General features: G+C 34.5%; 1 protein-coding gene across 6 annotated transcripts in view; it reads left to right on the forward strand.

The window, feature by feature from the left end:
- The window catches only part of LOC125870668 (pentatricopeptide repeat-containing protein At2g16880), an 11,186-nt gene extending 6,049 nt beyond the window's left edge, over positions 1-5,137 (forward strand). For 2 of the 6 annotated variants that reach the window (XR_007446940.1, XR_007446938.1), the window contains exons 2-3: positions 3,213-3,627; positions 4,660-5,137. The gene's annotated coding sequence lies outside the window, so the exon portion shown is untranslated. Of the gene's footprint in view, positions 1-2,821; positions 2,857-3,212; positions 3,628-3,928; positions 4,062-4,659 lie in introns of those variants that run through there. The other 4 variants (XM_049551166.1, XM_049551173.1, XR_007446942.1 and 1 more) reach the window with 3 other exon arrangements.
- Positions 5,138-13,629: the final 8,492 nt, after the last annotated feature.

Here is a 13,629-nt window from a genome sequence, read left to right on the forward strand (position 1 = left end):
TGCAATGACAAAATTTATAACATGCTGAGACTGAATACTGACTGTACTGAAATATGGTCAATGCAATAGAGTCTGACTGAACTGTGGGAGCTACTAATAACCGACATAAAACCACATGAGCTAAATGTGGAGTCCGATGTATACGCCCCATCGAGAGGACCCAATATACCCTGCCAGAGGTATAGAGGCATGCTGGCGTGATCACTAAACTGATGTTGCCCACAGAGGGGACTTACACCTACGTGGCTCGTAGTTCTGGGACTATATGGGTACGCTGAAACCCTAGTCCAACTCGGTATTATGCTACTCCCAATGAATTAAGTAGTTAACTGGTTCTGACTGAAATTCTGTAAAAATACTGGATAGCTCGAACTGAACATGCAAACTGAGAATGCAACAATTAATCTGATAATGATGCATTCATAAACTGAGGCATGTATAACTGAATATATTATGACTGAAATACTGAATAACTTAAAATATTGACATGTAGATACTCATACTTGAAAACTCTTTTTTTGAAAACAATACTCTGATCATTGATGACTTGGGAAGTCATACTGCATAAACATTGATGGTATATCTAGATACCATACTATTCATACATTGATGACCTACTCAATTGCCATACTAATCATGTTTTAGAAGCTCTTTCTCAAATTCATCTTAACTTTCTCAAAAACACAGTTTAAAACTCAAGTGTTGTCTTAAAGAAAAGCTTCTCATGATTTATAACTCAAAATAGGGTTTATGCTGAAATATACTGATAATGTGGCATAAAACTGGAGCATGTATATCTGACCTAGCATGGGTAATTCAAGAACTAATGAAATACATAGCTAGGGTTCTGAAATTTATACGATAAACTGAGCAATAACATGATAATCTGATTTGGAACATTTTCAATAACTAATTCATGATGATCTGTTGAAATTCTAGAAATCCTAGCTCTGTTCATAATCATGGAATTAAGAATCTGACTGAATTCTAGGGACCTAATGGGCGAAAGAACCCACTAGTGAAATCCCACATACCTGGTGACGAATTCCACGGAGAAATCTTTCGATTTCGGGGCTGGAACTGAAGGAACCTTGCTGCATTCTTGAACTAGGGTTCTTGACCTTTTTCTCCTCTCTTGCTTCTAATTTTCTAAGTTTGATTAATGATTTTGACTAAGTCAAGTTCTAGTTATGTTTCTAGACTTAAACTAATTAAAACCTCATGATTTAGGGTCTAAACGACGTACCTTAGGGGTTAAACGAAATAGGAAAAGACCAAAGGACCCCCGAATTAACTGCTGTCGGAGTGACCTACGGATTGGACCTACGGGCCGTAGGTCAATCTACGGTCCGTAGATTGCGTCCGTAAGTCAAGCCTGCTCGACAGGCCTTCACTAAAACGACCATAACTTTTTACTCGGAGGTCGGAATTTAGCAAACTCGGTGGTGTTGGAAAGATAATTCAATTATCTATCTAACCATAGGTCATGGGACACATAATTCATTTTGTGCTAAAAGTTATGACCATCTGAAGTTGACCCATCAGAATTTTCAGCTAACTGGTTGCTAACCTTCGATCTACGGTCAGACCTACGGACCGTGGATCGAATGACGGTCCATGCTGGTCAACCGTAGTTCGTGTCAGAGGCTGGGTAAGGAGGTCTTGATCCACGGACACAGACCACGGACCGTGGTCTGATCTACGGACCGTGGGTCTGTCCGTGAGTCGAGACTTAACCAATTTTCTGAGCTGGCTGGGGAGGGGTTGCAGTGGCGAACCACGGACCACCAGGACAGGCCGTGGTCTGACCTACGGTCCGTGGATGGTGACCGTAAGTTGCACCTGCAACTTCTCAAAATCTGCATTTTTGGTCCGTTTTGAATACGGGGTGTTACAGAGGTAATGGTAGTAGAGGGTACGCGGAGGGGTAGAGGTAGGCCCAAGAAGTATTGGGAAGAGGTGATTAGACAAGACTTGGCTATGCTTCACATTACCTAGGACATGACTCTAGATAGGAAGGAGTGGAGGTCGCGTATTAAGGTTGAAGGTTAGTAGGGTTAGCGTGTGTCTTCCCTTGTGAGGGTTTGGGTTGTTAGCGTTTGGAGTAGTCCTAACCTTATGCTGTTTACTGCGTTTCACTCCCATTATCTTTCTTGATGTTATTGTCTCATTTGTTGATTATACGCTATCTTTTGTATTGGCTGTTTTGTTTTATATATATCTCTCCTGTCACTTAGATTTGATGTTCTTGAGCTGAGGGTCTCCTGGAAACAGCCTCTCTACCTCCACGAGGTAGTAGCAAGGTCTGCGTACTATTTACCCTCCCCAGACCCCACCTAGTGGGATTTCACTGGGTTGTTGTTGTTTTGTTGAGTAATATGGATAGAAAGCAACCCAAGGGGATTCGAAAGAAAAATAGGTGTTGTTCAGAAATTGAAATGTTCATGTTAATGGATTTTGGTGTGATCTTCTCGATGTAAATAATGAAAGTGGCATGCTTGATTTTATAGACTCAGTACCTGAGTAGGTGCTTGTATAGGTGGAACCTTCTCTTTTTGTTTTTGCGCAGGAAGGTTTCAGACCTGTAATTCCCTGTCACCATCTTAGTGCCTGTTTTCTCATTTTAATAGAATGACATATTTACCTGTTAAAAAGAAATATTTGCATTGTCATTGATATCAATGTCGAGCTTTCTATTTGGATTATGGTTTTTCCCCTCGAGGGTGGGTCGGGCTAGGGAGATTGACAAAACAATCCATACAATGGATATAAAATTGAGGCCCCACGGAGCAGCTTAAAAAAGCTTTTCAGGAAAGATATTAATTTGGTCACGTAAGGAGCCTGAACCAAGTGGATGTAAGACTACTCTGACATATTCTGTGTACTATGCCCTAACTATCCCTTCCTCGAGAATGAACTGTCTCAAAATGACAACTTCCATGAGGTAATACAGACTAGGACAAAAGGGTGTCTCTTCTCTGGTGGTTGAAGATTAGGAGTTTGAGCACTTGTAATCCTTTTGTCATATGTATAACTAGGTTATCTGTTTACTTTATTTGTTAGGTGATGTGTTCAGTCAAATACGTTACACCTAAGTTTACTTTAATCACCCTCGTTTAGTGTTCTCAGTGATTAGATATTGCTGTTGCATTTTATTTAGTTGTCCACCTGCTTTGAAACTCTAAGCTAATTAATCTTTTTCGTGTTTGCAGATCAGTAAGAAAGATAGTAAATCTAGATGATCACATTGCATTGGCGTGTGCTGGGCTGAAAGCAGATGCATGAGTGCTTGTGAATAAGGCATGCATTGAGTGTCAGAGTCATAGGCTTACGGTTGAAGATCCTGTTACCGTTGAGTACATAACTCGTTACATTGCTGGTCTTCAGCAAAAGTACACTCAAAGTGGTGGGGTGAGGCCATTTGGTCTATCCACCTTGATCATTGGTTTTGACCCACACACAGGTATCCCCTCACTTTACCAAACAGATCCATCGGGTACATTCTCAGCCCGGAAAGCCAATGCGACTGGTAGAAACTCTAACTCTACTCGGGAGTTCTTGGAGAAGAATTATAACGAAGCATCTGGCCAGGAAACTGTGAAACTAGCCATACATGCTTTGCTTGAAGTAAGTGGCCTCTGTTTATAGTTGTTGTCAAGCATTTTTGTTACACATTTTCCTTTCACAACATCATAAATAATTTGAGTTTCAGTTGCATGTTAAAATCTGGGCCTTGTATTGTCTTGCTTCTCTTAAAATATCTGTGTTAACTTGAGTTGCTCTTCATTGTCCTATTTTTAGATTTTCAGAACATAAGGGATCATTCAGTTATTAAACTCTTCCTTCCTTCCTAGTTCAATCAATCAACTATGCTCAGTTCCAAGATAGTTGGTAATATGAACTCTTTTATCCTTCCTGAGCTATGCAGGCGCATTTACAAGGTAATATTTGTGAAGTTACAAGGGAGGAAGTGAAGTTTATTTTTCCCTAGGAAAGATGTTAAAACATATTGAGAAGTGAGGATGAAAAGTAGTAGCTGCATTTTCTGCTTAGGGAATGAGCTTATTTTATTTCCAGAAATCCAAATCCTTCAAATTAGTGCTCTAAATGTTTGTTCTGTTTTTAAAAAAAGTGCTGTAGGAGAATGGATTAGTCGGGTGCGTGCAAATTGGCGTAGATACCACAGTTATTTAGGAGTGGCCAATTGAATACCGCAGACATTTGAAAAATGTCTTCCTATGAATTTCACATATGTCAAAACCCCTCTTTCCATGGCAAACTTTGGGCTTTCTTAAACTGCCTCAAGAACTTATGAATTATGACTTGCTCATTCACGGGAAGTAATTACCTCTTCGTTGTAAGAGGTGACTTGACTTGCATTTTAGATCATGTATTTCTGACGTACATATGCACTCACACATGCTAAGTTATCAACTGTGATTTGAATGCTGCTCTTTATGATTAAAGTTGTTGACTAAATTATATTGTTTAAGCAGATTGAAATATATGACAGCTTCCGTTTGAGATTTCTGTGTTGGTATTTAGGGAACAAATGCATGCATCCAACTAGACCTTCAGCAAAAATGGAAAGAGCATAGTTGGATGTGAGCATTTGTTTTGGCTGTAGTGATTTTTAAACAGTGTTTCCATACGAATCAGGTTGTTGAAAGTGGTGGAAAAAACATAGAAGTTGCTGTGATGACAAAAGAGCATGGGCTTAATCAACTTGAGGAAACTGAAATTGATGCCATTGTTGCTGAGATCGAAACAGAGAAAGCTGCTGCTGAAGCAGCACAAAAAGGCTCCGCCGAAAGAAACCTAGTTCTGCTGAAATTCATTCTTAACTATCCCTGAATCCTTTCTTTTTTTGGATCAAGTTAAGTGCAGTGTTCCTTGAATTTTAAGATTTTGGTCTGTCTAATATTGGTACCTATGTTAAAATTGTTTTATGAGACTAAAGAAGTCATGCTCCCGCGATCTCTGCCCTATTTGTATGTTGCTTGATATTTTAAAGATAATACATTCCTGTTTTATCTTTTAAGATTGATTGTTGAAACCTATTATATATAGTATCTTTGTGTGTGTGTAGGAGCAAATAGATGATTTATCTAGGTGAATTGATGAAAATTATTGTTGAAACCCTGCAAATCTAATTGCCAGTGGGCAGCAGTGGTGTCGTGTTATAGCTAATAGATGATTTTCGCAGGTATAATTTTATATCTTTGTATGTATTGTTTTCTTTCCTTGAGAGTATTTGTTGTATGAAAGTGGTAGAGAGCATGTTGTTCTAATCCCATATAGTGAGAAAATTTATTCCACATTTGTGAAATAGTGGGTTGGGTAGAAAAATTAGAAGCTATGGCAATTGCAGAAATTAAGGAAGACTGGAGTGTGTACAGTTTATGCTGGATCTCAACAGAAAAGCTTTCTTTCTTTAGCCATTCCTAATTTTAAATTCATGTTAGCATCGCGCTACAGGTTTTATACGTGAGCTGAAAAGGCATAAATATGAGCCAACACTACTGTCTACTGAAGATTCTCCTCTCCTCTCCTTTGCACAATAAGCATCTTCGACGGATCTCTGTGAGGTCATTTTAATTTCCAAGGAAAATACTTTCTATTAACTTATCATCAGAATGTGTTTCAGTTTCTTTAATTTCTTCATTCAACTAACGGAATCCATGTCTTAAGAAATTAAATTATTTAGCAATTTTTCTATTGTTTCTCTCTCCGCTACTTTTTCTTCAAATTAACCTTATGCGAAGAACCTTAACCTCAACGATTTAAAATAAAATTCACGAGGAAAGAAAATATAAGTCATAATTTTATTCAACTGGGGATAAAATGAAGTGTATTATTGCTACTAATGACTTGGATATACTAAACTTTATTATAAGAAGAAAAAAATTATTACCTGTTAGATCCAAAGTTTGTACTCCAACAATTTCATTGAACGAAATTTGTTTAATTTTTCAGAAATTGAAATTTATAAAATGATAGATTTGTAATTTTTTTATTTTTTTTAAATAGATCAATTTATTATTTTATTCATTTTATTTTACGTAAAGAAATTTGAGTAAATTAAATAAAATCTGCACTGATTAGCATATTCAAGTGCAAATTCATGTCATTAACAACAATTATATGCTTAATTTTATCCTCATTGAATAAGATTAGAACTTATATCTTCTTTCCTCATTAATTTTATTTTGAATCGTTGACGTTATTATTCTTTTCATAAGAGTAGTTTGAAGTAAAAAGGGCGGGATAGCGAAACAACCTAAAAAATGGGTTAAAGATTTAATTTCACGAAGATTTCCGTTAATATAAACCTAAACTTTTTATATTTAAAAAATGGACAAAGACCAAACTTGATAAGTCTTTGAATACTTAAAAGGACTAAAATTGATAAGTTTATAGTTAAGGAGTAAGTATATAATTAATGAATCAAAACTGATAAGTTTTTAAATAGTTAAAAAGACTAAATTTGTTAAATACTAAATAATTAAGGGGCCTTTACTCAATGGATATTAATGGGCAAGTCGAAGAGGCTGCAAGGCGTGTACAGGTCCGGTTCGTAACGAAGTTGAAACCCCCATTTAAGACCCCGCCTACTTCCATTGCTATTCCCTCCAACCTCACTCGATTGGGCCTCTCTTCCATAGTCAACAACCTCCTTAAAGCTGGTAACTTTTAGTTCTAACAGATTCTGCCTATTATTAGTTTTCTTATTATTATTTTTTTTTTAAGTGAAATGTAGATCATATAGCTAAGCTGAACTAGTTTGTGCCTTAGGCGTAGTTGATTGATTGGTTGTGTTTGTGTACCTGTGTTATAACTTTGAATTTGTGTGAAAATGGTTCGCCTTCTGTCGTAGGTAAATAATTATAATTATAGAGGATATGGTCGTTCACACTGAAGTAGATTTTTGTGGGAAATGATGAACTCATGCTAATTGTCAATTTGACTAGTAGAATAGATTGCTAGTTGTGGTCCGAGAGCTTTGTTATTATGGGTTAATGGTGCCATAAATGAGTTATTTTATCCGTAGAAATGACTATCAAAATGTTATTTTGTCTAAATTTGAGTCAGGAATAAAAGAGTCAGGTTTTATATTTAACTAACTAAAAGGAACTGTTCTCACCAATTCCGCTATTTGTGTTTTTACTAGTATGCTTACCTGTTTTTCATTTGGTTGTTATTAGGAAAGGATGATTGGAATCCTGAGCCTTTAAATTTTCTCATTGATGGAGAACTGGTCCTCATGTCACTTGAAGAAAACTTGTCTGCACCCTATGTTTGTTAGTATTAAATAAAGGAAACTACATACATCCTAATTACTAGGAATTCCGTTAGTTTTCAATATTATACCATTTTTCGTTCATAAGATACATGAATAATAAATCTTAAGATACATGACTCTATTAGAATTTAAAAGACACATGTTTTAAAGGATAGGTTACATATTTTAATTAATTTGAATTAATTGTTTTAGTTTAATTCCTTAATTAAAGGACTAAGTTATGGGAGATATAACAACCATAATGTAATTATGGCTCCATCTCATCATCAACGACTGATATCATCAAATTATTTTCTGAACTTATCTTCTTCATCAAATTATCGTCCTTTTGAATCACCAAATTTTCTAAATTTCTTTTGATCATGGCGAATAACACAATATTATTGAGTCATTCCAGTTCATGGGTATCTGAAATCGAATATGAAAATTATAGAAGGTACATGTATCTGTCGATCTTTTAAAATTAAGATAGATATTTCATTTATTTAAATTAATTAGTTGTAACTCATTTCCTTAATTAGAGGATTAATTGAGATACATGTATCATTACTCGCGAGATACATGTATCATATCACGACCCGAGCCTACACCCTGGACGTGGCCGGCACTCGAGAACCATTGCTGGTCCCCAAGCGAACCCTCATCCTGGTTGACTACAAGCGGAAGACTAACTCAAGCATACAAAAGCTTAAAAATTGAACGAAAATTCATGAAACTGAAATACAAAACTTTAACTCAAATGAAAAACTCTGAATATAAAAATAATATTCAACTCACCATAAAATAGACAACTTAAGTCTTTAAAACATTTAATAAAATAGACTTCTCAACTATACTGACTATCTATGAAGCCTCTAACTGATAAAGATGTAAGTCGGGACAAGACCCACGACATCCTAACAACTGATATAACTGAAAGGTAAATGAAATCCTCCGGAAGCAAGGAGGCTCAGTATGTGGAATGTACGAGCATGTAAGAGGAATTCTAAAGCATAAACATAAGCTTGAAACTTGATAAAAAAGAAACATACTTATCTCTTCTAAAATTTACTCAACTCAAGGAATACTCAAAACTACTCAAACTTACTCAACTCAGAAGTACTCAAGGATAAGATACTTAACTCAGAGATTAGATACTCAACTCAAAGATATGATATTCGACTTTGGGTACTCAACTTTGGATACTTAACTCAATATAAAGCAACAATACATATGCAATATATGGAAAACTTTATAAAACAGTAAAACAACTTAGTTCGTTAAAGAAAATGCAATAACAACTCAACTTTACTTATATAGTAAAGTAATACAGTTTCTGTGGGAGATTCTCTAATCGACAACCACCACTATGAGCCTACGTGGTGATACAACGTCTTGCCCACGCTGCCATAACTGTCCTATACTTTGCCGTCATATAGAACGCTTAACTTAATGGATCCACTAGCTTAATTTATGTGATCATCTAAAAAGTATGACCCATTAATACCCATGATGTCAGCATGGTTTATGGAAACTTGAGTTAATATGAACTCGCATCCCCATGTCGGTGCTCAATACTACTCCAAAAAATATACTTAGCTCATATGTTTTTAAAACAACTTCTTTCTTTGGTTTGAGATAATTACTCAAAACTTATCTTAAAAGCTTTCTTGGAATTCATGTTCCCATTTTTGCTCAAAACTCTTTTGGTATACTTAGTTCCCATATATCATTTTAAAGAAAATGAACTTTACTCTTACTCTTTACTCAATCTCAAAGCTTAAGTCTTAAAACAAAGTTTAAACATTTGCAAAAGACTTCTTAAAGTATGGTTCATGCCGAATTATGGACTTGAATGACTCAATGCAAGGTTTTCACTAACCGTAGATAGAACTCAATGCTTGGAACTCAAGAACTTCAATGTTACTACTCATTTCAAAAATGCTCAACTCAGAGGTTCATGCGGAATTTATGAGCATGAACTACTCAACTCAAGGACCCAAAAATACTTCTCGTTTCAAGACTGCTCGACTTATAGGGTTCATGAGAAATTATGGACATGAATAACCCAACTCAAGGACTCAAAGATACTTCTCAAAAGGGATTAGGAACTCAATATTTAAAAGAATATGAGTTTGTATATGATGATGATTATCACGATTTGGTTAAGGACGAGAGAGAGATGGGGTGGATGTGAAGTACGTGGGGTGGAGGTGAACATTAGGGTAATGAGAAAATAATTTGTGTACCATTAATTAAGGAGTTTAAATTTTAAGATAATTATTTAATATCATAATTAAGGGATTTGTGTATCTAAATAAATATTTTAAATATATATTATATGGTATAAATATTAAAAATGGTATTATGTGTAATTTTTTTAAACTAGAGGTAAAATAAGTATATATGGTAGTAAAGTATATCTAATTAGGTAATTTTTCCTTAAATAAATGTATCAGATTACTTTATCCATCAAAACATAAATAAATACAAAGAAATTAACTAAAATTAACATTTTTTTTTATTTCTATTGAATTTTGAACCATGATCTCTCGTAATTTTCACCCACTTCATTAATGTTGTTACATATTCTTAAACAAATCTACACATGTATTTTAGTTAATTATGGGTTGAAATAGTAAATGCATATTGCAAATGGTACTGGTATGGGGCGGTAAGAGGCCAGATGTTTAATGATTACAGAGTGCTTGAGATGAGACAGCAACTCAACTGGACTCTTGTGTCTGGACTGTTTGTGTATTTTCTTGGTTTTTTTATTCAAGGGTTCAAGTTTATATGTGATCTCATTTGTTTGACTATCAAGTTTCAAAGTCATGATATGGATGCGGTTCCATTTGCACGCACTATAAGTATTTTTAAGGCATAATACATAGATAGATATTTTAATTTGGTCAAAAGTATCAAATAAATATTTTTAATTTTGAAAATACATATTTAGACACTTCAATTTAATTGAAATTGGCCTTTAAATACCACACAACTTTGAAAATGCATTTCTAAAATGCAGCCCCTTAAAAGTGTTTAGATGTGTATTTTCAAAATTAAGGTGTTAGTGAGACACAACTATATCAAGTTGAAGTGTTAAAAAAAAAATTACACCATCTATAGATAACTTAAAATCCTAGTTGAAAATATTAATTCTTCAAAATAATTATGTATATCTTTTGATAAACTTTTGGGGGTCTTGGCATTTAAGTTGTTCTGTCTGTACTGTTTTTTGTCCCCCCTCCTTTTTCCTTATCCATTTGGAATCACTATTGAAGAAGTAATGGAGATTGCCTAGAAATGTTCTTCTTTTTTTTAACTTTTGATTTTTGAACCTGCCGACAAGGCGACAATAATGATATGGACAGAAAAAGTTTGGTTGATTCTAATTTTTAAAGATTGTTCTCAGAGGCAGCATTCATACTTTTTATGGACGGTTACCTGTAAAAGTTCTTTACATTATCCGTCCGAGTATAGAAATTAAATTTTCTAAATCGAGAAATATTTTGTCACCCCTTTTTATTAGTGAACTTGTTGTGACTTAGGTTCTTCAAGAATTCACACATGGAAAGCAAGACTGAGTTTAAAGAAGTTCTTTCAGATATTTTACTAGGCATGGCTGCTGGTCTAAAGTGAGATCCTATTGTACTCCTTCGTATGGATGGTTAAAAGTCCTGCATTTGAACCAGAGATGCTTTCCCTGTACTCTTGAGTTAGAATTGCCTGATGGATCCCTCAAAGATTACATCATCAAGGCTTTTGAGAAGCTTACGGTTGATCAAGGGATGCCTCCTGCATCAGACTCATGGGTAGTTTATTTATTCTCTTTAACGGCTTAACATTCATGTGTAGTGTCTGTTTAAATAACTTAATCATCAACTATGGCAAATGTAATTTAGTGAGTGTAAGTAACCATATTCAAATAAACTCATGAGCATATTTACTAGTTCCTTTGTCCTGATTTATGTGAAAGATTTTTACTGGACATAGAGTTCAAGAGTAATGATAACTTTTAAAACTTGTGGTTTAAAATAAATCGTAGAGACTCAATATTGTTGGTAACGAACGTTTGTATCAAATAGGTTCCATCATGTTGCAGCACATCTGTCCCCCCATCCTCACGCTCATTGCTGACTTTGGTTACTTCCTTCATTTGGGTTTTGACAGATTTCTCCTCCTGTATGTTTATAAGAGCAAATACATGACGTGGAAACCAGTTCATCACATGTCTTATTTGTCGCCGCAAAGCAAGAGTTAACTCAGCTGAAATCTATGAAAAATTGTGGACATCAGAAATATGATCCTCCTGAAGTAACTCTGGTAAAACTGTAACACCTCTTGCAAATGACCAGAAAACTTCAGACATAATATTTTCAGTTTCTATAAATTTATCCAACAACTAAGAGTTGAGATGGTAGAAAACTCAATGTTTCCAAGATGACTTGTAAGACCAAGAATTTATCTGAAGAGAAACATAGTTCTGACATATTAACAACTAGAATAATATTTCCCTTCCATATTACTCAGATATACAACTCCAAATTACTAATTGAAGATTAACAAAATAAGAGTTAGCCAGCCTTGGTTGCAATCAAACAGCATGTGTACTGAACCAATGATGAGAATAGAATTTAGCTACATTCTTGATTCTACACAACACAATAGAATCACTAAGACGTATACAGACTCAAGACATCCTCATTCTGTATCTGGCAACAAAAGTTAACTAGTAAAGTTATATATGGTTTCAAGAAAAGAACAGTAAAAAGTGAACCGGTAATGTTATTCACAAAGTAGAGTTTACCTCCTTGAACTTGGTATTTCTTTTGGAAAATTAAAGAAAGATGATTATAAGAAAGATAGTGACAACGGATGCAAAAACTACAGTTTGCGAGTCAAGAGAAGCATAGTTCTGAGATACTTATTAACAACTAGTATAATATTACTGAGATAAACAACTCCAAATCACTAATTGAAGATTAACAAATTAAGAGTTAGCCTTGTTGCAATCAAACAGCATGTACTGAACCAACTACATTCTTGATTCTACACTAGAAGAAAACTTAATTGCTAGGCTTTCAAGAAATTGGCGTCTATTTCAAGAAAAGAAAGAACGGTAATGTTATTCAGGCTTACCTCCTTCAACTTGGCGTTGGCATTGGTATTTCTTTTGGAAAATTCAAGAAAGACGACGGTAAGAGCGGAGATAGTGACAACTTTAAAAAGTCATTCAAAGGATTACTCAATCGGTCACAAATTATCAACCTTTGTTGTTATTTGCTTTTTCCAATATTATGTTTTTAAAAATATATATTATGAAATTAACTAGCACAACCTTTGTAGTTTGTACATCATAATTTATAGGAGTATATACTTTTCCATTCACAACTATGATTTTTTATTTTAGCTAATTATTATTAAAATTACTCATAGGAACAAATTAACCAAACATAATAAGTAACTTACGTAAATATGTACACTTCTGATTCATCAACAAGGCTAAAGTATACACTATTTATATATTCCAATTGTATAAACATGATATATAGTCTCATTTGTAAATTAGATGGCCTAAAGAAATTGGGCTGTTGTCAAAGTGTTCCCCACCCGGCAACTTGTTTAGACCTACGCTATCGTTACACACAACCTTTATGTCATTTTCTCTCTCCCACAACCTTCATTCAGTTTATAGATCTAGGTTTTGCTTGTGCACTCTTGAGATTAAGAGTTCGTTTGGATTGTCTTAAAAAAAACAGTTTTTAAGTCAAAAATAAAAAATTAAATTGAAATGACTTTTAAGTCAAAAAATAAAAAGCAGGGGAGATCTACTTTTGATTTCTGACTTATTTTAAGTCATTTTTTACCTTGTCAAATACTTTGTAACTTATTTTAAGTAATTTTTTTTATTTTTGCCAAACACTTCCAAAAATAAAAAATTGACTTAAAAGTAAATTTAAGTTTGATCAACTTTTAAGTCAATTCAAACGAGCTCTTACACACAGGTTGATAATGGGAAAAAAAGTTGTAGCAAAAGTAAGTGTGGGATTATTTCCAATGATGGGAAGGATCCTGTTGGCTGGTTTCTTCATCGTCTACGGTTACCAATCGTACCCAACCCTCACTTCTTATCGATTTCATCCTAATTCATCTTTATTGGAGTATTAATATTAATGTCGGATCTTCATATTAATTCATCTTGGAATTTTTTTTTTTTGTGTAGGTTTAAAGAAATTATTACCGATGATTTAGTTGGGAAGAAATATAGCAACATGATGGCTGCTATCCTGAATTTTCGGGAGTACACACCGGAGGATATGATACACTTTGAACAGTAGGGTGTA

Source organism: Solanum stenotomum, chromosome 1, assembly GCF_019186545.1.
Source record: "Solanum stenotomum isolate F172 chromosome 1, ASM1918654v1, whole genome shotgun sequence".
In the NCBI taxonomy this organism is placed as follows: domain Eukaryota; kingdom Viridiplantae; phylum Streptophyta; class Magnoliopsida; order Solanales; family Solanaceae; genus Solanum; species Solanum stenotomum.